Genomic DNA, 25,507 nt, shown 5'->3' with positions numbered 1-25,507 from the left:
TTTAAAGTTATGTTCAGTTAACCAATATATAGTACATCATTAGTTTTAGATGTTGTGTCCAACAATTCCTAAATATTAACTGAGCTCCCATTATGTTCCATATTACATACCAGGGACACAAAGATCTGTGACCTTAAATCTTCATTCTCAGTGACTAATGATCAAGAGGCAGACTGGGGGACGAAAGAAATATATAAACTATAACTACAACACAATGTTATATTCTCTTAGGATTAAAAATAAATTATTCTCAGTGACGCCTGGGTGGCTCAGTTGGTTAAGCATCTCCCTTTAGCTCAGGTCATGATCCCAGTGTCCTGGGATCATGTTCCATGTAGGGCTCTAGTCCCATGTAGGGCTTCTTACTCAGCGGGGAGCCTCCTTCTCTTTCTGCCTGCCCCTCTCCCTACTAGTGAGCGTACGCATGCTCTCTCTCTCTCAAAAATGAATAAATAAAATATTTAAAAAATATATTGCTTTGGAGCAATAGAGGAAGAAGAAACTAATTTTTTTTTTTTTTTTAAATTAGGGTACCTGGGTGGCTCAGTCCATTGAGCAACTGCCTTTGGCTCAGGTAATGATCTCAGTCCCTGATATGGGACTGAATCCCATATCAGGCTCCCTGCTCAGTGGGGAGTCGGCTTCTCCCTTTCTCTTTGTGCATTCTCTATCTCTCAAATAAATAAATAAAATCTTAAAAAAATAAAAATAATAAATTAAAAAACCTTTATTTTCTTTTTTTAATAGAAACTCATTTTGACTGAAGTTATTGGATTGGATAAAAGTTGTGGACAATTTCACAGAAAATATACTTGAAGATATATCAGGAGTTTTAATCATCATTCATGAGCAAAGGCAAAGGCATGATGTAAAAATACACAGCATGTAAGGGAAATGGTGAGCAGTCCAAAGTTCTGGACCATCGAAAGAACTGATGAATGCGTTGAATAATGGCGTAGATTGAGATAGGAAAGCATATTGGAGCCAGACTTTGAAGGATCTTGACTTTATTTGTAGAGGAAGTTCTTGAAAAGTGTCAGAGAGGAGTGTGCAGAGGCTACTATTAGCTCCCCTAAGTATTACACAAAGGAGATGAGATAAGGCAAGAATTGGCTGATTTTCAAGCAGAGATGGAAGGAAATAGAGAAAACCAGAGGGACTCCCTCAGGCAGCTGTAGTCAGCTGGTGGGTTGGCTGGTGGTTGCTTCAGCTGTGAAGGCTGAGTTGACTAGATATCTCAATCCTTGTCTTTTATGCTCAAGAAGACTACTAGATCAGGGCTTTTCAGAGCATGGTGGTCTCAGGGTTCCAAGAGGGTGAGAGGAAGTGACAGGGATTCTTGACACCTTGTTTGAAAGTAGTGCCACATTGTTTCTGCTGCAGTCTATTGGCCAAAGCAAATCAGATAGCAAATCAGACCAGACACAGAAGAAAAGAAATAGACACTGCCTTTCTGCTGAGAGGAACTTCAAAGAATTTGTGATTATTTTTAAACTTCTACAAACTCCCCAAAAAGTGCCTGGAATATAGTAAGTGCTCAATAAATAGCTATTGAATGTGCACATGAATGGAGAGAAAGTTGTTTGGAGTTCTGAAGAAAAAGGATAAAATATTGGCACAGCTGTGATTGAGAGTGGGGAAGGGAACCAATCATGGGTAAGTAAAAGAATTGCTGAGCAGCACTGACAGTCCAGCTGAGCCTGAAAATTATAAATTTGTTTTAGAGCCAATTTTCTCCAACTGCATTCAGTAGCTTGGGAGCAAGCCCATAGAAACAGATGGTTGGGTTGATCCAGGTTAGGGATTGGCACTCTGCAAACCAGCATTAGTGAGATCAAGGCTGCCCAACTTGGTTCTGTGCCTCCACAGCTCTCTGCTCACTCAGGAGCTGGTCACTAGATATCCACAGAATTCTTTGCACCCTAAATCTCCTCACTTACTTGGTCCATTATCTGACGGCCAACCCTCCACATTGGATTCCAAAGTAATTCAACTGAAGCTGTGACTTATGGGATTCAGGCCCAGAGTAGAGCACAGATACACACATATACACCCACCCACCCACACACACACCCAAAATGAAGAATTCCATTTATTTCCTTGGAAGGTCTAAATGGGAACCAATTTTGAATTCTTTTTTTTTTTGTTTTCTTTCCTTGGCAATTCTCATATACTTCTGGAGTCTCATATTTCTAACTTCCTCCCCTCCTTCCCTCTGTCAGCCCAGCCCTGAGGGGGAGCTGTCCTGTTCATACTCACATTACTTTCCTCCAGCTCTTGATGGAGTCCTTTTTTTGTCTTGGCTGACTAGGCCTTCCCTTTCACTGCACACACATGTTCAGAAACAGATCTGGCAGAGTCATATTTGTTTCTAAAGGCAGAGATGAGGGTAAGAAGAGGGAATATGAGGGGAAGTTGAGCAGCTAACCACTGGCACCTAAGAATGCTGAAAACTATAACAACTTCCATATTAATATCTTTTCTAGGTTTTTACCTGCCACACTTATCTTACCTTACTTCATTATACTTGGTATTTTGGACCCATTCTTACTTCCCTGCTCTTCCCTGTTCAAAATGAGTCACCAATTTCCCTTTAGTTAATGGCTCACAGTCCATATTTCTTTTGCTCAGGGCTCCTAGCCCGAGTCAAACCCATGCTTCCACCCATCCTCCCCAATTCCTTTTTTTTTTTTTTAAGATTTTATTTATTTATTTGACAGACAGAGATCACAAGTAGGCAGAGAGGCAGGCAGAGAGAGAGAGAGAGGAGGAAGCAGGCTCCCTGCTGAGCAGAAAGCCCGATGTGGGGCTCCATCCCAGGACCCTGGGATCATGACCTGACCCGAAGGCAGAGGCTTTAACACTGAGCCACCCAGGCGCCCCCATCCTCCCCAATTCCTAATCAGCAGCCCCATAGAGGGAAAACAAGTAAATAGGAGAGTCAAGAGTCTGGTAACTTGGATACAAAACACTGAATCAGAGGAAGTTAGGGAATTAGAGGCTTAAATGATTTCTCAGTGTGGTAACAGAGTTGACTAAGACAATGGTTGGAGACTACAGCAAGAGGAAAAACTGTAAATCATGTTCCAGTACCCTCAAAAAAGGCAGACAGGTATGCTGGATATTAGTAGATGGCGGGTGGCATAGATAAAAGAACAATCTCAGTAGATGGAGGGTTTCAAGGAAGTAATAAAGGTGACAGGACAAGGCATGGTGACAGCTAAGAGAAAGGAGAATGTGCATTTAACTTCCTGGACATGAGATGCCAAGTGGATATATGGGAGAAGCACCCCTTCCCCATGGAAGGATCAGAGGAAATGATGGAAGATGTAAAAACGCTAAGTTGAAGGCAAGCCAATATTTGAACAAAAGATTTGCCCATAATTTTTAAGTTGCTATGACTCATAGCTCATTGTAGCACTCATCAGCCATTGTGTTATCTCTGAGGAGAGTCCTGGAAATCTTGGAGCTGGTACTTCTAGTCTGTAGATTCGGGGATAACAGTAGGTGGGTATATTATGTTCAGTTCTAAGAAGTTACCATGTCAGGCATTTTGTGACTCCACGTGGAATCTGGCAGTATATTATCCCTTAATGCATTCTTTTATCAAAGAATTATTGACCAGGAACAGAACTGGATGCTGGGGAATAAAATGGGATCCCTGCCATTAAGCAATCTGTGGATCTCATTACGGTAAAAGGCAAACAGGTAATTAAAAATAGGCTGTAAGTCACATGACACAGGTAAGTGTAGGGTATTATGGGAACACAGAGGAGGGGTGTCTAACCAGAGCTGGGAGAATGAGATGGGGTCAGAGGACTCCAAAGGAAGGAGGCATTCAGGTTTAAAGGGTGTGTGTGTAAAGGGAGGATGGAGGTCAAGGATGAGAGGGAACACATTAGTCAAATTAACTGTATTTCAACTCTACTTCATCCTGAGTAGTCATAGCCTAAATATTTGAATCAAGCCTAACTGAATCTTCAGTTGACAAGATTTTCCGTTCTTGACTTTTTTAAGGGAAGTGGAGCCAAGCCAAGCTCACATTTTGGCAACTAATGTTGTGTAACTGCACCCGCTCCCTGAGCTGACCCTCTCCAAAGCCAGGGACACTTGTGCTAAGGAGCTGATTTGATCGCAGTGCAGCTTGAAGGAAACCAGTATTAACATACCTCTCTTTGGGCAGGCAGAAATAGCTTTTCCTTTTTTTTTTTTTTTTTTATTTGAAAGGATCTTGTGTCTTAAATTTCAGGACTAGCCAGATTGAGAATTGCCTTATTAATGTGTGAATTATTAAAAAGTCTGACAAACACAAACATAGAAACACCTCTCTATGTTAGTACTAACCACACACAGACAGCAAATAATAGCAGTGTTGTTTAGTAACCATTTTGGGGCAAAATGCAGAGCACCAGGGGAAGCTTGGCTGGTTAGGATGCTCTGGTCAATCTGGATTGCTTAGAAGGTAATTTATGTGACTTCCACATGTATTACTGAAACTCAAAGACTGTTCTCCTATTTAAACTTCCAGAATGCATTGTGCTTCTTGCAGTGGGCGCTGTGCTTGTGTTAGGTTATTTATGGCTCCGGAAAATAGAGAACAGGGGATAGCAAACCTTTTATCTGATGCTCACTATAATTTGGACAATTGCACAGTAGTTTCAGTTCTTGGTCTATACCATTTGATGGGACACTAGAGTTGAATTTGTGACATCACAACTACCTGAAAAGAATGGAAGAGGGAAAATGGGTAAGAATTTGATAAGGAGAGAGCTTTTCAGTTGTTAGGATTTTCCTATTTAAAGATAAAGATATAACATTCAACTTTAGAAAGAAAGCATTTTATCTTCCACAGACTTGGTTAGGTGGGGAGGAGAGAATTCTAGTTGAAACTGATAGTCAGAGAGGCAAAGAATTTTAATGAAAAGACTAGGTACTTTAATCTTAGCAGATATGAGTCAAGACAGTTCTGCCCCTAGAAACTGTTGCAGTAATCATTTCCTCTGGGACTTAAAAAAAAAAATAACTATTGACATTAGTTGCTCTTTGAGTATCTACAAGAGTGCCAGCTTCTTAGAATAGCTTTCATATTGTTAAGCAAGAAAGAAGCTATAATATAACTTCCAGGTTTCACTAAAATCTACAGTAATTATTCCATCAGCCAATCAATTTTTAATGAGTACCTACTGTGTGCTTTCTTATTAAGAGAAGAAGATAGAGCTATGAATAAGAAGGATAAAGTATTTATTCTCATGGAAATCTGAGTTCAGCAGAAAGAGAAGAGCACCCCAATAATGAATTAATTATGATTATGAAAATGTACCATAAAGGAAAAGTACTGAGAGGTAGGGGAATGTGCAATAGGATAAAGAAAGAGTAGGGGGAGTGGGAAGGGTGTAAAAAGTTAAAGCACCCAAGTAAAGATGTTTGCACATGGAAAGGGCATGGGGTAAGAATATTCAGCTCTTCAAAAGATTGAATGAGGGCTTGCCTGGCTGGAAAAAGGAAAACATGGAGAAAAGTGGCATAAGGCAAGTTTGGAGAGATAGGGAGGGAGGTGCTAAATTGTGCTAGGCATTATGGACTTGACAGAAAGGGAAGGGGAGTCTTTGAAAGGCTTTAAGTAGGGGAGCAATGCGATAAATACAGTATAATGGAATTTTAATAAAGCACACAATTGTTGATTATGGAAGTAATTTTCTTTCAGTTTTTTTCCCTACTGAAAACATACTTTTCCAATTTTTATTCTAATTTGTTTTGCAGATAGTAAAAAAGATAATTTATATGTAATTGAAAGATTACATTCTTCTTAGCTAGAAGTCCCTGTGATGGCTATGAATTTATAAATAGCAAATCTTCTGCTGGATTTGGTTATCTGTCAAGTTGGGATTTAGAAGTGGCAGATCCCTTATCAGTGACCAAATACCAAATACCAGAAATAGAACCAGAACAATTTTTAATTAAAAAAGTGGTATGTAGCTGTGATGAAACTGGGGTGAATATCAAAACATGTCTGCAAATGCCTACAAACCCCCCAAAATATGCATCACAGATTTTTCAGTTCTAAAGTTGGAAAATTTCCAAAGGTTGATGGTGTTACATGAACACCTTATTCAGTTCAATACAGATGAGGACTCAATGCCATTGGTAGAGAGGTCCCCAAAAGGGGCTTCCTATTCAATTACACACTAGCAGCCCAAGTCTATTATATCTAATATATCTTCCTTTTCAATTATACACTAGCAGCCCAATCTAATATATCTAAAAGTTTCTCTGAGATTTTTTGTCCCAGCTGTAATAACCCCAAACTCCAGATTTTCTAGGACAGTTTTTAACAAAATGATCTTCTGCATGCTAGGTGTATAGATGCCTTTTAGAAAACGATATCACTCTTGTTTTAATTTCCTCTCTTCTTTTTCTACCTCATCCTGAACCCCTGAACTCAAGTCCCTATAACCCCAATTCACAAATAAAGTGTCTAATACAATTTGTGTCTGTTCCCCCCCCCCCCCCCCCGTCTTTGAAAATGACTCCTTTCTTCAGTCGTTTAGTCCTTCTAAGTTTGGCTATAAAAGTTCACGAATGGCTAAAACTGTGTTTAAGGGATCATAAATATCAAAAAGATGAAGACCAGCTCATAGATGGATAGCATTTCATATATGGTTTTCTTATTACTCCTGGCTAAATGTCAATCATGCCACGAACCCTAATTTGGGATTGTAGAAGAAGGGGGAAAAGCTATTAGTTTATGATTCATTTTGAGATGATCCAGGGAAGAAATGTGATTCGTGAAGAGCAACGGGCTGGCCAATTCCTAAAGCACTAAAAAAAAAGGAAATGATGATGATAGTGATCAAATAGGTGCCATTTTAGAAAACTTCTTTTGCACCACACCTGTGTTCAGTGCTTTACAGACATCTCATTTGATGTCTCATTTGATCTTCCCAACAACAGTGTAAGGCTGAGTTAGTATTTATTCTTACATTGGAGATGAAGAAACTGAGGCTTAGAGCGGTTAAAACAACTTTTCTAAAGTGATTTCTTTGTAAGTGCAGAATCAGAATTCCATGCCTGCCTAGCCTGACTCCACAGTCTATACTGTGAATGACTACTTACCAAGAGGATTAACAGGTGAGTTGATCTATGGCCCAGAAATGTCCCTGGAGGTTGCGTGAGTGTCTGCACTCCCATTCTACCTCACCCTATTGCATCATTCTCTGTCCTCTGTCACTGAAGCTGAGCTTTCTATAGTTTGAGAAAACACAGTGGTTTACAACAGTTTCCTTGGGAGGGCCTGCAGTTTTAGAGCTATAGTGAACAGAGTATACAAATAAAATATGGAACATCCTACTGAGACCCAAGTCCAAGCAATGCTGCTGCAGAGATTCAACAAAGGGAAGTTAGTCCTGGCTTTGGCAAGAAATGGCACGGACATGTAGGGAAGCAGTTTGTCAACAAAGCTCTTGGGCGGACACAGACGGGGAAGCTCTGTGCCAGCACCCATCCCTCTCAAAGTCAGCCATCAGTCATCTCTTTGGTAGCGTATAAAGAAAGGATCTGCGTGCATCAGAAGTCATTGCCAGGAAACAGTACTGTATTCAATGAACAACAAAGGTCTTAAGTGTTATTTCTATAAGGAACAGGAACTTTATATCGTTTTGGTGTCAAGACTTATTGTTGAATAAACCGATGTCTGTGAAGTGCCTCTCAGTGCTTGAACAAGTCAGGATCTCTATAATCAAGTGTTCCTCCTCCCACCAAACAACAATGGTAAAAGGTGATTTCTGAAGACCAAAAGCTTATTATTTCAAATGAAGACTACACCTGTGAATGCAGGCAGTAGAATATGAGATAGCCAAAATACTAGTTCCTTTCCCTTCTCAATAGCTCAGGAAGCTCGTAAGCAGTGATTCCGGCTTTGGGGAGAACTTCTGGCTGACCTCTTTGTTTAGTTGGCTTCCACCCTTCCCCCTACTACCAGAAAATTTAAACATAACAACCTGCTTTCGCCTGAGTGACCCCGGTAACAACCTACTTTAGCTTGAACTGCTTAGATATTTCAGCTAAAAATGGCTTATTTCCATGAGTCACCTGGATAATTGCTTTACTCTGCTGGCCCACTTAGCGGGGTGGGCCAGCAGGTGTTAAGTGCAGGTGTCAGTGAGGACCTCATTGTTTTCAACTCTACAGAGAACACTGTGCAGTTCTTTACTGCCTGGAGAAGTACATCCTAGATTCACTTTCAGCCCTTGAAACTCCTTCTTTTAGATGGATCATCTGTGTCATATGACAAAAAAGCCCGCTTCTATCTTTGTAGAACTGTGTGTGTGTGTGTGTGTGTGTGTAGCTCTGTGGTTTTGAAGAAGCAATAAATCAGCAAGTACTTGTTAAATATTTCCTGGCCCAGCATTGTGGAAGATACAAAGGGAGAAAAAGACAGGATTTCTTCCTCAAGATGTGGCTGCTTAGAAAGACTGGTGTATATGAACCATTAGAGAGTGCTTACACATCTACTGTGACCTGTTAGAAGTGTAATCAGAGCTAGAAAAGGACAAATTGGAGTTGGAGAAAGAGAGAGTGATTGGATAAATCCTTAGAGGGCTTCGTTTTGATTCCTGGAGGTATAGCTAGATTTTTCTTTTTCTTTTTTCTTTTGCAAATGTGTTATATTGTTTACTTTTACAAAATGTAGCCTCTTACCCCAGGATGGTACCTTTGAAGAGAGTGGTCGATCTTATTTGAGGGTAACTCAGAGTTCATGGTTCTACAAAGGAAAGGCAGCAAACAGCTTTGGCTATAAAAATACTTGAGGTATTTAGAAAAAAAAAATCCATTATACACTTTATTTTTATGACTGAGTTTTTAGATGCTTTTAAGAACAGAATAAGTAGAAACATATACAGGAAAAAAAAATAACTCCGCTTCATGGAGAATGGTCAATGTTGAAAAATTAACTCCTATATGATTTTTCTTGTAAATTCATTTATATATAAAAAAGATACTGAGTGCCCTAGCTTCAATTTTAAATTTCAATTGTTACAATTTGTTGTCATGAAATAACAAGGCAAAACAAAGGGAAAGGAACTATTTTCTGTTTTTTAATTCTCTCCCCCACCCCAGGATTTAAAAATTCAGTGGTGGGAAAGAAGTTGGTTGCTTCTTTCTTTCTTTCTTTCTTTCATTCCTTCTTTCTTTCTTTTAAATAGAGATTTGAACTTTGATGTAAGAGTCTGTTATTTTGATGCTTACACAGTTTAAATACTCTGGCATAGAACTTTCAGGCTTGAGATAAATGTCATGAACATGATTTTGAAGGTCAGGCTGGTGAACCACCAAAAATGTCTGACAGCTCCAAACGGGAATATTTACATCTGGCTCATGGCATCGTGCTCTCTGCTGTGATGAAGGCAGGTTGAATAAGTGGAACAGTGGGAACTGAACCTCGACAGAACTTGGCACTTGACCCCAGAGGCCTTTATGCCTCTTTTTATCCTCTATCCCCTCCTGCCTCCCACCATAGGGGAAGAACAACCATAAAGATCTGCTGGCTTTCTGTAGAAACACTTGGCCTGGTTTCCCTGTAATACCTGTTTATACATGAATCAGCCCAAAATTAACTTTGGGGACAGCAGGATATTTCTGACCTTGCGCATTCAAGTATGAAATGCACTAGAATATATGATGAACCAGACTTCTTGGTAAATGGGTTATTCTATTTAGTTGGATTTCTGGTTATTTAAGAGTGAGTTCTATGAGTATATTTTATTTTAATCTTTGTTACTGAATACCCATTCTGAAATGTATTAGTCAGCTTTCTTGTCATTGGAGGTATGGTTACTGAACCTTCTTGAAAGTTTTCATCTTACAATGTCCTTGGATCATCATTCCAAAGCTCAGTAATCTAAAAATACTAGCATAAATGCAGAAGGAGAATAGAACTAGTAGTTGAAGGGTAGGATTGAGGCAAATTGGATGATATGAATTGGGCAAGGTACAGTTTAGTTTTAGTTAACTGGGATTATATTTCAGGGTAATTTTCTGATAACTGGTCACAAAGCATTCAATAATGTACCCTGTTATCATTTAAGCTAGATTTTAATAGAAAACCCTAAAGAATTAGTTTTGCATGAGATCACCTCTTTAAATAAAGTAGAATAAATTCTCTTCTGCTCCTAAAGTCATTTTGATAAAAGGACAACATGTGCACACTAGGTGAAAAGAGTCTAGAAAATGATTATGAAATCATCTTAGTGTTGTATCTGGGGCATATACAGTACAGCAATTTCCTAAAAGTAGAAATGCCACCATTTTTTAAAACCACATTTTGTTGGGTGAAGGCAGAAAAGATTAAAGAATCTGCAATCTGAGTTACCCTCTTGTCATTAACCTTTGGTTTGTAGGTTGAAAGCAGCATTAAAATAAACAAAGCTGCTGAACTGTGCTCTCTTAGCAGATAGAAATGGGAAGTTTGAGGGAAAAGCAAAAGAGATGCAGGGCACTCTTAAGAGATTACTTGTAAATCCAGATATATGTCAGAGTATTAGAATAATTAAACTTAGTGAATTAGGGAGAGAAAAAAGGAAAGTTCTGTCTGTATTTCTTGAAGCATGGCATATAACTCTATATGGTATTTGAAATGCTATTCAGCAAGGAACCTAGAGGTGTCTACCATGAATGAACATTGAAAAGGAATGTAATTTTTTCTTTAAATTGAAATACCAATCTGTGTCCCCTGTAACACAACCATTCCTTTGGCCTGTTAATTGTAGGAAACAGCCCTATCTCCTCTGAACCACATGCTTTCTTTAAGAACACTGAAACACATTTGAAGCTACTAAGATTTAGGGCATTCTTTACCTAAATCAAGTGCAGATTGGCAATATGGAGTTCATACAGAGATAAAAAACTAGAAGGATAAAGAGAAATAGCATGTCAGAGGGGTCAGAGCATTGATGTTAGAAACAGACAGACCTGAGATTAAAAATCAGGTTTGCTATTCTCTCACTGTGTGACCTTGGGCCCATTATATAGTTTTAGTGAATTACAGTTTTCTTCCCACACAAAATGGGGTTAAAGGAAGTTGTTGTAATGACTAAATTATGTCTATAATTAATATAATCTGTATATTTGCAGCTCTATATATCTTAAAATAACTGGTACAGTAGAAGTGCCCAATATTTCTCTTATTTTTATATGTGCTCTTCTTAAATTGAGGTATAATTGACGAATAAAATTGCAAGATATTTAGGACACCTGGGTAGCTCAGTTGGTTAAGCAACTGCCTTCGGCAGTTGATCCCAGAGTCCCAGGATCGAGTCCCGCATCCGGCTCCTGGCTTCATGGTGGGGGGTCTGCTTCTCCCTCTGACCTTCTCCCTCTCATGTCTCTCACTCTCTCTCTCAAATGGATAAATAAAATCTTTTTTTAAAAATTGCAAGATATTTCAAGTATTCAATGTGACAATTTGATATACATATGCATTGTGGAAAGATTCCCCCCCACTGAGCTTCTTAACACATCCATCCTTTTATATATTTAATTAATTAATTAATTAATTTTTGGTGAAAACATTTAAGTTCCATTGTTTTAGTAAATACTAGTTATACAGTACAGTGTAGAGGCACCACCATGTTATACATTAGATCCTTAGACCTTACTCATCTTAAAACTGAAAATTTGTGCCCTTTTACAACTTCTCCCTATTTCTCCCACCTTCAGCCCCTGATGACCATTATTCTACTCTGTTTCTAGGAGATTGAGTTTTTTTCTTTTTTTTTTTTTTTTAGGTTTCTACACATACATGATACCATGCAGTATTTGTCTTTCTGTCTGGCTTATTTCACTTAGCTAATGCCCTCCAAACTCATCCATGTTGTTGCAAATGGTAGGATTCCCTTCTGTTCTTCTTTTTGAGATAATGATTTTGTTTCTTCTGGATTATTTATCTTAATTTTAAGATTATAGATAATAATTCTTTTATACAGATGTGAGAACCAAGTTCACAGAAGACTATGTGATCTGGCAAAAGTATATTGATAAATTGCGACATTCATTCACTCAGTTACTGACTAACCCATCAGTCCATGAATACAGTACATGCTTGCTGAGATTGCTACAGCTTCAAGGATAGAAAAAAGCCAGACTTAATCAACACCTTCTCTCTCTCAGTCTAATGCTTCTTTTACTGCATTCTCATAATAAAAATGTTCTAAAGGTGAGGGGGGGGGGAAGGAGAAGAAACTTAGAATTTTTAAAAGAATTTAATTAGGAATAAAAGGTGAAAATTTTTCTTTTAGAAAAACATATTCTGATAAGCAAGGAGCTACTTGCTGTGAAAGCTTAATGTGGATAGAAAGCTCTGAGAGTATAAGACATGATGTTAAAAAACAAAAAAAGTGAATATAAAAATAGCAAGCAGGTTATAGTCACAAAAGTTTAGGAAGATTAAACCTTGCATATATGGTAGTCCAGGAAAGATGCTACAATTTGTGTTCAGGTAATGAATACTGATTGAATTTGCCCACATACATGGTGTTCCATGGGTGGTGGTGGTGGTGGTGGTGGTAGGGGCCAGGGACACAATAGTAATAAGAAGTGTAGAAGGAGTAGCAGGAGCAGAGCAGAGACAGATTGTGACTTGGAGGAGTTTATCTAGTTGGGCTAATAAAACATTTGCAAAAGTAAATGGAGAACATTTCCAAACCGCTGGTTAAGTACAGATTGAAAAAGCATTAGATGTAAAGGAGGTTGATAATCTGAAAGGCAGTAAGCATTAACTCTCACCAGTCCATCTGTCCATTTTGTGCTAGGAAAGTTACCGAGCATCCTGGACTTCAATCGACTCATTTATAAATGGGCGAGAGGTGGCCATGTTTTATCACTTATATGGCTTGAGAAACATCTTTCAAGATACTACTTTGAAGTTCTACCATTACCACCTGTCTATTTTCTTCCCCCCACCTTCGGTTCCCAACAGAGAGGGACACACACACACACACACACACACACACACACACACAAACACACCCCACATTCGAATATTATGTGATGATGGAAATGAACAACCTTATGAACCAACAGGTGAGTTACTACAACTTTTACACTGAATCCCAATGGGAATTACAAATTCCTCGATTTCCCTTTGATTCTCTGTTTTGCCACCACACACAGAATAAGCTAAGATCTCCTGGTGAGGATTTGCTAATATCTAGCAACACAGGATGGAAGGAACACTGAAAAAGAATTTTCTAGTATTAGTTTCGTTAAAGAGCTCAGTTGATTAGTGGTAATGATGAGACTGAACTCTTGCAGATAAGATACAGCCCTCCGAGCCATATTTATCCATTCTTTTAAACATTCAACAAACATAGATTGGCATACCCAAATCCCATTTTGCATTATATGGTGATGGTTAGGATTAGCATAAGACTTGTGGAAAGAAGCCTGCCGCAGTGAGTGGAGATGTGAATTGCTCAGAACAATTTCCTTTTGAGATTGCCAGTTCTACTTTGAGACTAGACTTATTAACACAAACATCCAAGCTGTACCTTGGAGGCCCCTTGAGGTTTACCTGTCTGCAGCTATTCATTAGTTACTTAGTCATGAACTGTAACATGTCAGGCGTATAGAAGAAATGGTGGTGCATTCCTATTTACAAAGCAAACTCTCTGTTTAATTCAAAGGTAGGAGAACATTTCCTTTAAAATGGTCAAAGGAACAGATGGGTTATCGATGTTAAAAACTAATTTGTGTGTGTATGTGTGTGTGTGTGTGTGTGTGTCAGTGTGCATGTGTGTCTAATTAGTTTTCCCATCATTTCTTATCTTTTTTTCTGAGAAACCCTCTCTAACCCCTACTCCATTATCTACACAACACTGTCCCTGAAATAGAAACACAGACAGACCCACAAGCCCTGACCATTTTTTCACCCCTCTCAAAACCTGATCATTCTCTTGCCTGAAATAAGTAACCATTTATGTTAGATGTTTCATTACCTAGCTCTATAACTTGGGAATATCTTTCCACTTCTTTTTCTCTTGGCTTTTTTGTTTGTTTACAGAAGATTAGATGACATGTAAGGACATCCACACTTTCTGCCTGTGTAAAATGATGAATTTTAAATTCATTAAACTCATCTTAATGCACCAAAAATAATGTGGGAATGAGAGTGCCCATTGATGTACTGTGTCCAACATAATATGCCCCTTGGCCTGTCATCATTGTAGCTGATGGGTAACGAGCAGATATTCAAGTTCTTTTACACATTCCTTTGGTCTTCAAGCCTGGCTATCTAGAAATGTGGTCAGCATGGACTGCCTTAATTGCAGACTGTCTTAAATTTAGAGAATCTGACTGAGTCACGCTCTGTGTAGTGGAGTGAGGATTGTTCTTCCAATCATTTTAACCTCTGAGTTAGGATGTCTAAGCATTATCATTAAAATTGTCATAGAACAACAGCAAAAAACCCTGCATCTTTTAACAATACTGTAGTGGGTGATGATGATTTTGAAACTTGTCCAAAGTCATACAGCAGATAAGTCTAAGACCCAGCACTGGTCCCTAGGCCTCTGATGTTGACACTTTCTGAAGTCCTCTATGACCTCATCACAGAAGTCATTACTCTTCTCTGTGTTTATAAAAGTACATAATTTTTACTGCTTGCACAACAGTTATGACATTACACTGAATTTTGCATGAGGATGCCTGGTACACGGTACTCACTCAAAAAATAGTTTGTCAATTGAATATCTGAATGCCTATATATGTGTCTGCCTATCCTAACAGGCTGTGAGCTCCTTAAAGAATGGACTGGATCTTACATATTGTTATTTCTAGGTCTTCAACCAGTGCCAGCTATTTGGATGGTCCTCAACTAATATTTGTTGCATTGATCTACATTCTTAGCAAGTGAGTTCTGACTTGTTTGGATCTCATTGCCCCTTATTACAATCTTCCTTTTATTTCAAGGTCCACTCTGGGTTTCCCTTCTTCTTCCACAACTCCTCTCTTTATCTTCCTTTGCTTTTTTCCTACCATTCCATTTTAATGACATATATATATATATATATTTATATTTATATTTATATGTATATATATCCCCCCCCCCCATAGCTCATCTGTTTGCTTGTTATCCTGAGAGGCTGGTGAAATGCCCATAGACAAATCTCACTGTAGCAAGTTATGAAGTTACTACGAAGTGAGGTAAGGCAAGTTTTATGCCAGACTCACCCATTTTGTGAATGTATAGTGTTGTTTAGTAGGAGGCAAGGGGCATCACGTTACAACCTCTGGCTGAAGTGAGGAAGATAATGGTTGACTCCTTAAACCCTTCAATATTTAATTCCTGGCTGGGAAGGCAACATTCACAGGAAACCTGCAAAACACCAGATGCTGTTTATTAGTGATTCAACATTAATGCCCATGACTAAGGTACAAGCATTCCAAAGTCCAGGTGGCCTTCAGACCCATTTTGTATCAAGGGGCCCCATGGACAGTTGTGGCTGTTTTTTACCTAGTGAGATTGTACCTGATTATGCCTAAAAGCCCAATTATTGTTTTATTGGGACTAAAGGAGCCCAAATTTGTTAATGAACAGTTCTGCCCCATCATTATGCAACTGAACATAGTGCCATGGCATGGCTTTCAAACTTGAAGTGAATCTAGAAAATTGCATAAGGCCTAAGCTTCTCTTGGCTTGTGTGGTTTCTTCTTCAGTGCTTAAAACCAGAATTGGTATTTTTCATTTCTCTTTCCCCTGGGCTCAGTCAGTTCCCCTGAAGGCATTAATTTATTGGTTTTCAAATTGTAAATACACATGGATTTTTGCCTCACTTATCTTCAGCTTATCTGCTATCTTTTCTTATTCTCTTCTTTGGACTGTTCCATCGAGTACGAAAAATGTTCATCTTAGCAGACCCTTTCTTATTACTAGGTCCCAGCTTCTATTTCTCTCTCCTTAAATACTGAACTTCATTTCATAACTGCATCAATTTAGCAGCTCTGTGACACTCTATGTTAGATGGATCTTCTTGAAAGAAAAAAGCATATAGGCTACATACTAATTCTAAAAATAACAAGCCTTATAATTTTACATAATTTTTACTGCAATGGCTTCTGTATTATCTAAGATCACTAACTGCAATTGACTTTCAGTTCTTCCTGTCTTCTTTAATTCATCACATGAGATAGTGCTGGAGTGATTAACTCATTCACTTTCTGGATTCCAACAGTGAATTTGTTATAATATTGGAAGATTTTGGATTTTGATGGTTCATAAATATATATCAAGAATCTAACAATTGACAAGATGAGGTCTATGGCCTAACGACCTAGTTAGGCCATAAATTCTCTTACCTATTTTCAAATCTTTTAGAAGCATTCATCTTAATAGAAATTTTTTTGTATAGAGCTGAAAAATGTTTGACTTGGAAGTGGCCTCAGAAATAACCTAGTCTTAGTTCTTGGCTTTACTGATAAGTGCCTGAGTGGAAGAATTTAAAAAAAAAAAAATATATATATATATATATATATGTGTGTATGTATATATATTTGTGTATGTATATATATATATAAGTATATGTATATATATGTGTGTGTGTGTGTGTGTGTTTTAAAGTCATCTCGTAGCTTAGTAGCAGAACCACAGTGAGTCTCAATTCTGGATATACATTAGAGTCATAAGGAAAGCTGAAAAAAGCTCACATTTGAGCCCTAACTCAGAGAGTTAATTAATTAATTAATTCTTTCATTCATTCATTTTAGTGTGAGAAAGAGCGTGCACATGATCAGTGCGCGGGGGAGAGGCAGAGGGAGTGAGAGAGAAGCTCAGTCTCGTGACCCTGAGATCATGACCTGAGCCGATCTCAAGAGATGGGCTCTTAACTGACCGAAACACCCATGTGCCCTTACCTTGGAGAATTTGATTTAATTGGCCTGGACACTGAGATTAAAAAAAAAAATCTTTATACATAATCTAATTCTAATGGGCAATAGTGTAACTTGTTCAGAGCTCAGGATTGGAAGTCAGGAAAAGCTAACTTACTTATCATATGTAAGTCTCCTTTTACTTATCTTGAAGATGGAATAATATGATATCTACCATACAGCTTTCTAATACTAGTTGAATGATATAATGAACCCAGAAGGCTAATCAAAGGGGCTGGCACATTGGAAGTACTAATTTATAGTTATGATGCCCAGTGCTCAGCTCACCTGACTCCTAGCCTAGTGAGTTGTGTTACTTCCACAATTCTTTCTGGTCCTTTCCTTTCTGACCCGATGGTCATTTATTTCCTTCCTTCCATTCCTTGGCTTCATTTCTGATGCTTTTAGAGCTGTGGGGCCAAAAATGTGACTGGATTTTCCATTTATGCACAGGGCAAGCCCAATTTAGTTTTCTTAAGATTCTGGTCAGAATCTTGTGCTCAGAGGCAACTTCTCTAGCTTCCAACACCCTGAAACACGCTTGCATGTGTATGCGTAACTAATTTCCTCTCTTGTGGTAATATGTTAGAAGTCCTCTTACATTTCCCTCAGCTCACATGCTTGGACTAGAGTAGATGCTTATGCTGCATGTTCTTGTCACTCTGGAATACCCTCTATTACCGTCCTTAATCTTGTTGCTGAGTTGATTATCTGTCCTTTTCACAATAGTGTATATTCTCCCAGGACAAGGCCAATGTCGATTCTGCTCACCACTGGAGCCTACTTTTCTTTTCCTTTCTTTTTGTTTTCTTTCTTTCTTTCTTTCTTTCTTTCTTTCTTTCTTTCTTTCTTTTTTAAGAGTCATTTATTTATTTAAGGGAGAAAGGGCGGGGGGAGAGAGAGAGGGAGTAAGAGAGAATCCCAAATAGACTCCCTGTTGAATGTGCAGCCTGATGCAGGACTTGATCCTATGACCCCAAGATCATGACCTGAGACAAAACCAAGAGTTGGATGCTCAACCAACTGAGCTACCCAGGTGTCCCTCACCACTAGATTCTGGAGGATTAATACAGTGCCTATCACATTTGAAACATACTAAATATTTGAAAAATGTGTAGCAAAGTAAAATGCTAAGAATTGTGCTTGCTTTTTTTTTTTTTTTGAGCAATCTTAACTGGAAAAAAATAAAAAATGAGTGGAAGATCTTGCTGGCTGCCTTTGGCCCACATGTGAAGGAGTCCCCATTGCTGTGAACATGGTTGATTAATATTCTCCACAGATCCTAGGTAACTTGTGCACAGGAGACATACAGAGTAACACAGACCACACTTTTGTTTTTATTATTACAAAACAGCTGGCTCTAGTCCTTGTTATTAAGGTGTGTCCAGTCTTTAACTTTCTCTGTGCATTTTTTTTTAAAGATTTTATTTATTTATTTGACAGACAGAGATCACAAGTAGGCAGAGAGGCAGGCAGAGAGGGAGAGAGGAGAAAGCAGGCTCCCGGCCGAACAGAGAGCCCAATGGAGGGCTCAATCCAAGGACCCTGGGATCATGGCCTGAAGTGAAGGCAGGGGCTTTAACCCACTGAGTCACCCAGGTGCCTCTCTCTGTGCATTTCTAAGAGAATCTCTACCTGAAGCAACAGGTAGAAAGTAATGCTATGCTGAAGGTAATATCTATCACTCTTTGTCCTATCGCTAGAGAGACCTTGATTAGTTCGAGTTGTTATTCTTAACTTACTAAAGCAAATGAAGTCTAAATGCTGGGGAGTTAAGTCATATAACTTTTAAAAGGCTTTAGAAATTAATCTTTTGTTTCTGGAGAAAGAGACACATTTGCCATTTACCAATCTCAAGTTTTAATGCTTACCTGGCAAATGAATAGATGAGATTTTGTTTTACTTTATTAAAACTTTGAGAAGGAAATTGCAATTTGATGAATTTTAAAATAAAATAGGCCCCAGAGAAAAACTGCAAAGGGAAAAATATTTCAATTAATGACAAGGGAAATGATTAGAGTAATAGTCCCACTGGGGTTAAAAGAAAAGTTGTTCTATATTAATAAGATATTGTTATATTAAAATGTTTTGGAGCACTGAGCTGTTCGTGGCATAGTCTTATTAAGGTGGAGTTGGAAATCTCTGTGTATTTACCTTTTTAGTTTTCAAAAACAAATATATTCTTTAGACTACTACTGGTGAACTAAAAATAAACTATTTTCTAACACTTGCTGGCTAATGAATTTACTTTTGCCCTAGTGAAGAACTGGAGGGAAGCATGTACTTAATTTTGTCTGCAAAACCTTTTTCCTATGAAAATATTCATAGAACAGAAGCTAGAGGACAGCTGGGGATTTGAGTTCTCTTCTTACTCTGCCAGGATTTCATTAGCTTTAGACTTAACTTTCATTTCCCTTGACTGCTTTTAAGATGTATATAATTACTTTGAAGATATTTAATGAAAATAAAGCTTTTTAAGGGATGTATTTAAAAGTGGAAGACCACGGTATTCAACTTCGTGAACCCAGGAGCATTTGACGGTATGCATTAGTTGGGACAGGCTAGGTTACACCGCAGTAACAAAAAACCCTCAAATATCCCTCGCTTAAAGGTTATTGCGATCCACTGAGAGTTCACTGTGGCCATGGCTCCCACATTGTTGTCCTTTCTTAGTGACTCAGCCTCTCCTCTGGAACACTGCCATTTACTGTGGGAGCAGCAAAAGGGCATGTGTTTATGTACACAATGTCTCTTAAGGCTTCTGTTTGGAAACGACATTCATCACATCTACTCACTGGCCAAAGAAAGTCACATAGCCATCCTTGAGTTCACCAGGATGAGGCAGTGCTCTCCTGATAGTAACTGATGGAAGTGTATAAATGAACATTTGTGAATAGCCCTGAGACCTCAGTTATGCACAAGAGTGTCATACACTACTGGTTGCAAATCCAGTACCATAAATAATTATTAAAATATATTTATTAGCCTTTCCTCTGTGCTAGCAAGAAGGCCTGAACTTACAAAAAAGTGTATATAATACTTGCCTATTCAACCAGCAGGTGGCACCTTGCCAAATGCTGTGATTACCCCCATCTTTGGGGCAATCATAGAAGTGTGAACAGAGTAGGGCTATCAACCAGAAAACCTGGGCAAGATGAGCCAGCAGAACTGGTGGATGGTGTCTTAAACCAGCCTTAGCACTGAGGCAGAGATGACAAAAAAGACAAATTTCAATTGGTAAAAGAGAATAGGCCATTTCATAAAGATTCAAATTGTATGCAATTTCTAATTGTGAAAATCCACAACAACTCTGACAGTCAGGAAAATTCAGGTTTATTGAAATATGTGCTAGATTGGAGTTTACTATTTGTCTTAAAAGTAGACATTTCCCCTCCTCATTCATCCTTCCCCATGCCACTGTACATTGTGTCCGCTTCTCCAACAGCATGCAACCAGTAATCCTGCCTCTATTTTTAGGGTTTTAAATCCTGGCTTCAAAGGTACTCAGGCAGTAGACTGAGAAGCCTGTGGGGGTGTGGAGGATTAGCCTTAGGCAGCTGTATGACAAAGCCGTCTATTCACTCCAGATAAGAGTGAAGGAGGTTGAGATGTAAAATTCATTTCACATACGTTTCTTCTCTAGATCCCCCCCTCCTTGAATATAAAGGGGAGGAAGTTCCCTCCTCCACATCCCCACCCACAACCCTGCATTCTACCAGTCCCTTTGATTTCTGCCCTTGGGCAGTAGAGAGAGCTACTACTGCATACTGTGATCCCTAAGTGAGGTTGAATTTTGTCCACCCGCAGGGATCCCAGAGCTGGGACCTTGCTCACGCTGTACTGTAACCCAGCCGCACCCAGTGATGCATCGGCTCTACCGCACTGCATCCACACCTAGTAGGCGGGAGAATGACTTCCGCATCCTTTAAAACCTGGGGAAACGTCTTCAGCGGCTCGGCACACCACAGCGGAATGACTCAGATGAGACACTTCCACTCTCTCAGCAGTTTTCAAACGCCTCACTGTAGTTCTCTGGCTTTCTCCTCTTGGTGTCAAAATGCAAGGCACTGCTTTGATTGCAAGGCGGGCCCTATCTTGGGTACAGGATTTGCTGTATATCTGATCTGAATTTACACCAATCCTCTAGCGGGATTTCTTCTCTTCCTAGGCACTGATTTGGTAAGGAGGACAAGTGGGCTTAATTATGTCCTATCTATGGGGACTCTGAGTTTTGTACCTATATTGAGTCATATTGAATCATTCTGTACTTAATTTCTTGAAAGGAGCAAATTAACCAGTATATTAACCTTTTTTGACGCTAAAACTTCATCAGGGGAATAGAACAGAACCCATTTATGTGGCCTCAGGTAGTGATGGCAGAGATAAATTCATTAGTAAACAGAGTCTAAAATGGAGATAATCATGAACACAAGTGGCCAACTGTTCAATATAGGTAACTTGGCTTATTTATAATTAAAAGAAATTTTAAGCTTAAATGCCCTAAACCCCTACATACTCAATTATCTCACTTTTCACAGTGTTACAAATATGTTTAGTTATCTCTGTCTCTTACTAGATTATAAGCTCAGGAGGGTATACATTTTATTAATATTTTTATCCTAATTATTATCACTGTGTTATCCTTAATAGACATTTGATGAGGAAATACTCCTAAAAAATACTCTTCTGGAGCAAGATACACAGTCTTTGGTCTTGGGAGTTTCTGGCTTATATCCCTGACAATTCATCAGGAATTCTCTTCCATCAGTTAGATTACCAAAGTTTACACATCAAGATCATTCATTTCCATTTCCATATATACATCTATATCTATATCTATATCTATATCCCCTTATATGTGTGTGTATATATATATATTTCAGAAGAAAATCTTAGTCTACATTAAAGGTAAAATCTGAGATTAAAAAATATGATCATGGGGCTCCTGGGTGGCTCAGTGGGTCAGGCCAGATCCCGGGGTCCTGGGATCCAGCCCTGCATCGGGCTCTCTGCTCCATGGAGAACCTGCTTCCTCCTTTTTCTCTCTGCCTACTTGTGATCTCTGTCTATCAAATAAATAAATAAAATCTTTAAAAAAGAATAAGATCATAATACAAGCCTACACAAAATTTCAGTATTATTAGAAATATTTCTTATACTCCAGTAAATGGTCTTTTATTTGAAATGAGGGTGACATATGACAGCTAACATGTATGGACTATTTCCTATTAGGCACTATTCCACATTTAGCCTATTTAATCCTCAAAACATTCCCATCATGTATACATTGTAATATCCTTACTTTACCAGTGAGGAACCAGAAGTAAGAAATGGTTGGTTAATTTGACCATGGTTCCACAGCTGGTGACTGGCAGGTCAGGAAAAATCTCATAGTGTGAATGTTGATATATTAACAGTATAACTGCCTCCTCATTATTACGTTATACTAGAACAATCAAAGAAACCTAGGCAAATCTTTGATGCTCATTAAATATTGGTCAACTTTGATCTCCTTTATTAGCATTTGAATTTTGATTTTTGAGGGTTGGATACTGAAATATGAGGTTTGGTCCTAAGACAAGAACATAGATGAAAACACATGCTACCTTTTCAAATTTCTGAAGCAAAGCTCTTTGTGATGGGTGGCACTGGGTAGGTTTTTGTGGGTATAGAGGTCTTTGAACATCATTTCACTGTGAATACATCAATGTGGCAAGGAAAAGCCCTGATGTATAAACAGGAATGTTGGAAATTGATAATCCACAGTTCAAAACAACCACTTGGTTTTTATGTTGACTTAACTAGTAACTCCAGTACAAGGTTTCCCAGGTTTTTGAGCATAGGACTTTTTTTTTCCCCACAATCAAAATATTTTAGGATACATACGATAATAACTGAGTTTTAAATTATCTATGGATTAAAAAATACAGAATCACATTATTTCTGTAATTTCTAAGAAAAGTTAACTAATGGAGATCAAAATGAGTTTGATCAAAAATGATTTTTGTTTTTTGAGCCCCGGAGAGAAAATTTGAAGAACTGGGGTGTTGCGGTCAGGATAAGGTGATGTCAACGCAGGGGTAGGCTCGGCTGCTTCCGATTTTCATAGTGGCTCATGGAGAATATGGTTGAGGTGCAGAAAATCACTGGAAAAGAGCAGAGTTGGTTTTGTAGCGCCTGGAGCTTACACCACTAGGGGAAGATCCTCTTTAAAAAAGAATACAAATAACAAATAAAAATGACAAAGTAGCTCTCAGGGCCTTGGGCAGGGCATATGCAAATAAAGGGGGGACCCTGAAGTTTCAACCTTATTAGTTTCAAGGTAAATTCAATCCTGGAGATTAAGAGCTTGGAAATGAGTCACCACTGAGGGTGCCAAGGTTTCAGTCATTATGCCATCCTTGAAGCAGAAAGGCAGCCTGGGCACCATGTGCCAAAGCTTTCAGTGACTCGGGGACGGGGGGGGGGGGGTGATGAATGAGAGTTCTCTGCATAGAAAGATCATGGAAGAGCAAGAGGACAGTAATAGGGAATGTCTGTTGTGTGCTCAGTATGTGACAGACACTATTCTAAGCACTTAATTTATTTAGTCTTTGTAAGAGACAACAAGAAGATACTTTTATTTTACAGATCAGAAACAACTATAGGGAGGAGACTTAGTAATTGACTTGTCCATGACTACACAGCTAGGAAGAGGCTGAGTAGGCCTTTGAACCCAAGACTTCTTGGGGCCCGAGTCTGCATCTTTAACAACTGTGTATACCAACCACACCATAAACTGAGTGGACAAGCCTTGAAGAAAGAATACTGACCCTGAAGGTAAGGCACTAAACTTCTGTAGTTTGCAGTGGGGAGCAAAAAGAGAATTACCTTAAAATATCTTGAAGTGAAAGAAGGAACAATCTCCTTAGTTCATTCTCTGGATTTTACAACACCTCACAGCATAGATTGATCTGTTTTGGGATTGCTGACCAAAAAAAAAAAAAAAAAAAATTTTTTTTTTGTTTGGTTTTAATTTGCCTTGGTTTAGTGAGAAAAAAGCTGGAGAGACACCTTGGATATCCTCAAATGAGTTAATAATTTTTGAGGCACTAGAAGATCTTCCCATTTTCCTGAGACAGAAGTACAGGGAGATACAGAATTTCCCTGGGATGTAAATATTGTGCCTACAACTAGAAAGACAGGCAGGTAGGTCTATTGTTGGGAATGTAAATAATGATATTTTGACTTCTACATTTTCAGGGAATCTTGAGATAGGGAGATTATCCCTGCATCATCTATGTTGGCCATAAATACTACCACATGTATTCTTCTAAGAGGTAAGCAGACAGAGATTTTTTTCTCTCCCTCTCTCTCATACACACACACACACACACACACACACACACACACAGAAGGGGAACAGGTGATGTGATTACAGGAGCAGATGTTGGATCTGCTGCCATAAGTGAAAGTGTGGGCAGCCACCAGCTGGAACAAGCAAGGAATGGATTCTTCCTTAGAACTATGGAGGGAGATTGGTTTTAGATTTCTGGCCTCCAGAACTGAGAGAAGAAGGTTCAGTTGTTTTAAGCCAACACTTTTATAGTAATTTGTTACAGCAGCCACAGGAAATAAAATATAGCATGTCTATCAGAGGGGCAGCCTTGGGAGAGAGAGGAGTCATTTTCCTAGGGCATCTCTGGACGTCTCTTTAGGGACTTGGGTCTGTAGGGGCTTGTCGTATCTGTCAGGGTAATAGGATTACCTGCCTGTAGCCTCATCTATCCATTGTATAGAGCTCCTTGTTCTAGCTGAACTGTGTGGCAAAGAAAGGTGGACAGAAGTAAATCAATCAGACTCCCTGCTCTGACTACTTGAATATGGAAACTGGACCATCCCACCTCCACTGTAATTGTACGATCTTGGGAATATTACCTAATCTTTCTATGCTTCCTCAGACCAGTCTGGCTTCAGAGTTTATATTCTTTCCTGTTATATTATGCTAGTTCTCTAGTGAGATTTCTGCCAATATGACAGGTGAAAGCTTAGGTTGGTTAATTAGGAACTAAAGATACATGGCTTATTTGCACTCCAAGTTTATGGAGACATCCATAAGTGTCCCATTTGTAATTCTAATTTTGACTTAAGTGGCAAAAACAATTCCTTCAAAAAGATTATTTATGTGTGGGGGGTTGAATGACATTATGAATTTTTTGCTTGGTTCTCTGCCCTGCTTTTCATTTTCCATTAAAAATGAATTTTCAGAGATACTCTGCTTTCCTTCTTCAATTTCTCTGTAGGTCACTCAAAGAAGTGTATTGAAAAAGCTCCCTTCGCTAGCAATTAACATCAATTTTGACTCGAAATAGTACTTTAATCCGAGACTGAGGCATTGGGATTAAGTTTTCCCTTGCCCTACCTGCCACTCAATTGAATACTTTTCCTGAAGGTCACTTAGCCTTCTTTAATTATTTCTGTTTCCATTAGTGTTACAGAATAGAAATTTACTGATCTGTCTGGTGGGCATTTTAGTTTATGTAAATTGAGATTTGGAAATTCATTTGGATGAAATAAGATGCTGGCTAAAACTCAAGGCAAACATTTT

General features: G+C 38.7%; 1 long non-coding RNA gene across 1 annotated transcript in view; it reads right to left on the bottom strand.

The window, feature by feature from the left end:
• Window positions 1-25,507, bottom strand: part of LOC116593038 — a 157,970-nt gene that overhangs the window by 53,863 nt on the left and 78,600 nt on the right. Inside the window, exon 4 of the long non-coding RNA XR_004286719.1 lies at window positions 15,226-15,370. This is a non-coding gene — a long non-coding RNA (uncharacterized LOC116593038). The remainder of the gene's footprint in view (window positions 1-15,225; window positions 15,371-25,507) is intronic.

The sequence above is a fragment of the Mustela erminea genome, chromosome 6 (genome assembly GCF_009829155.1).
Source record: "Mustela erminea isolate mMusErm1 chromosome 6, mMusErm1.Pri, whole genome shotgun sequence".
Lineage (NCBI taxonomy): Eukaryota > Metazoa > Chordata > Mammalia > Carnivora > Mustelidae > Mustela > Mustela erminea.
This window is presented reverse-complemented; position numbering and strand designations above follow the sequence as displayed.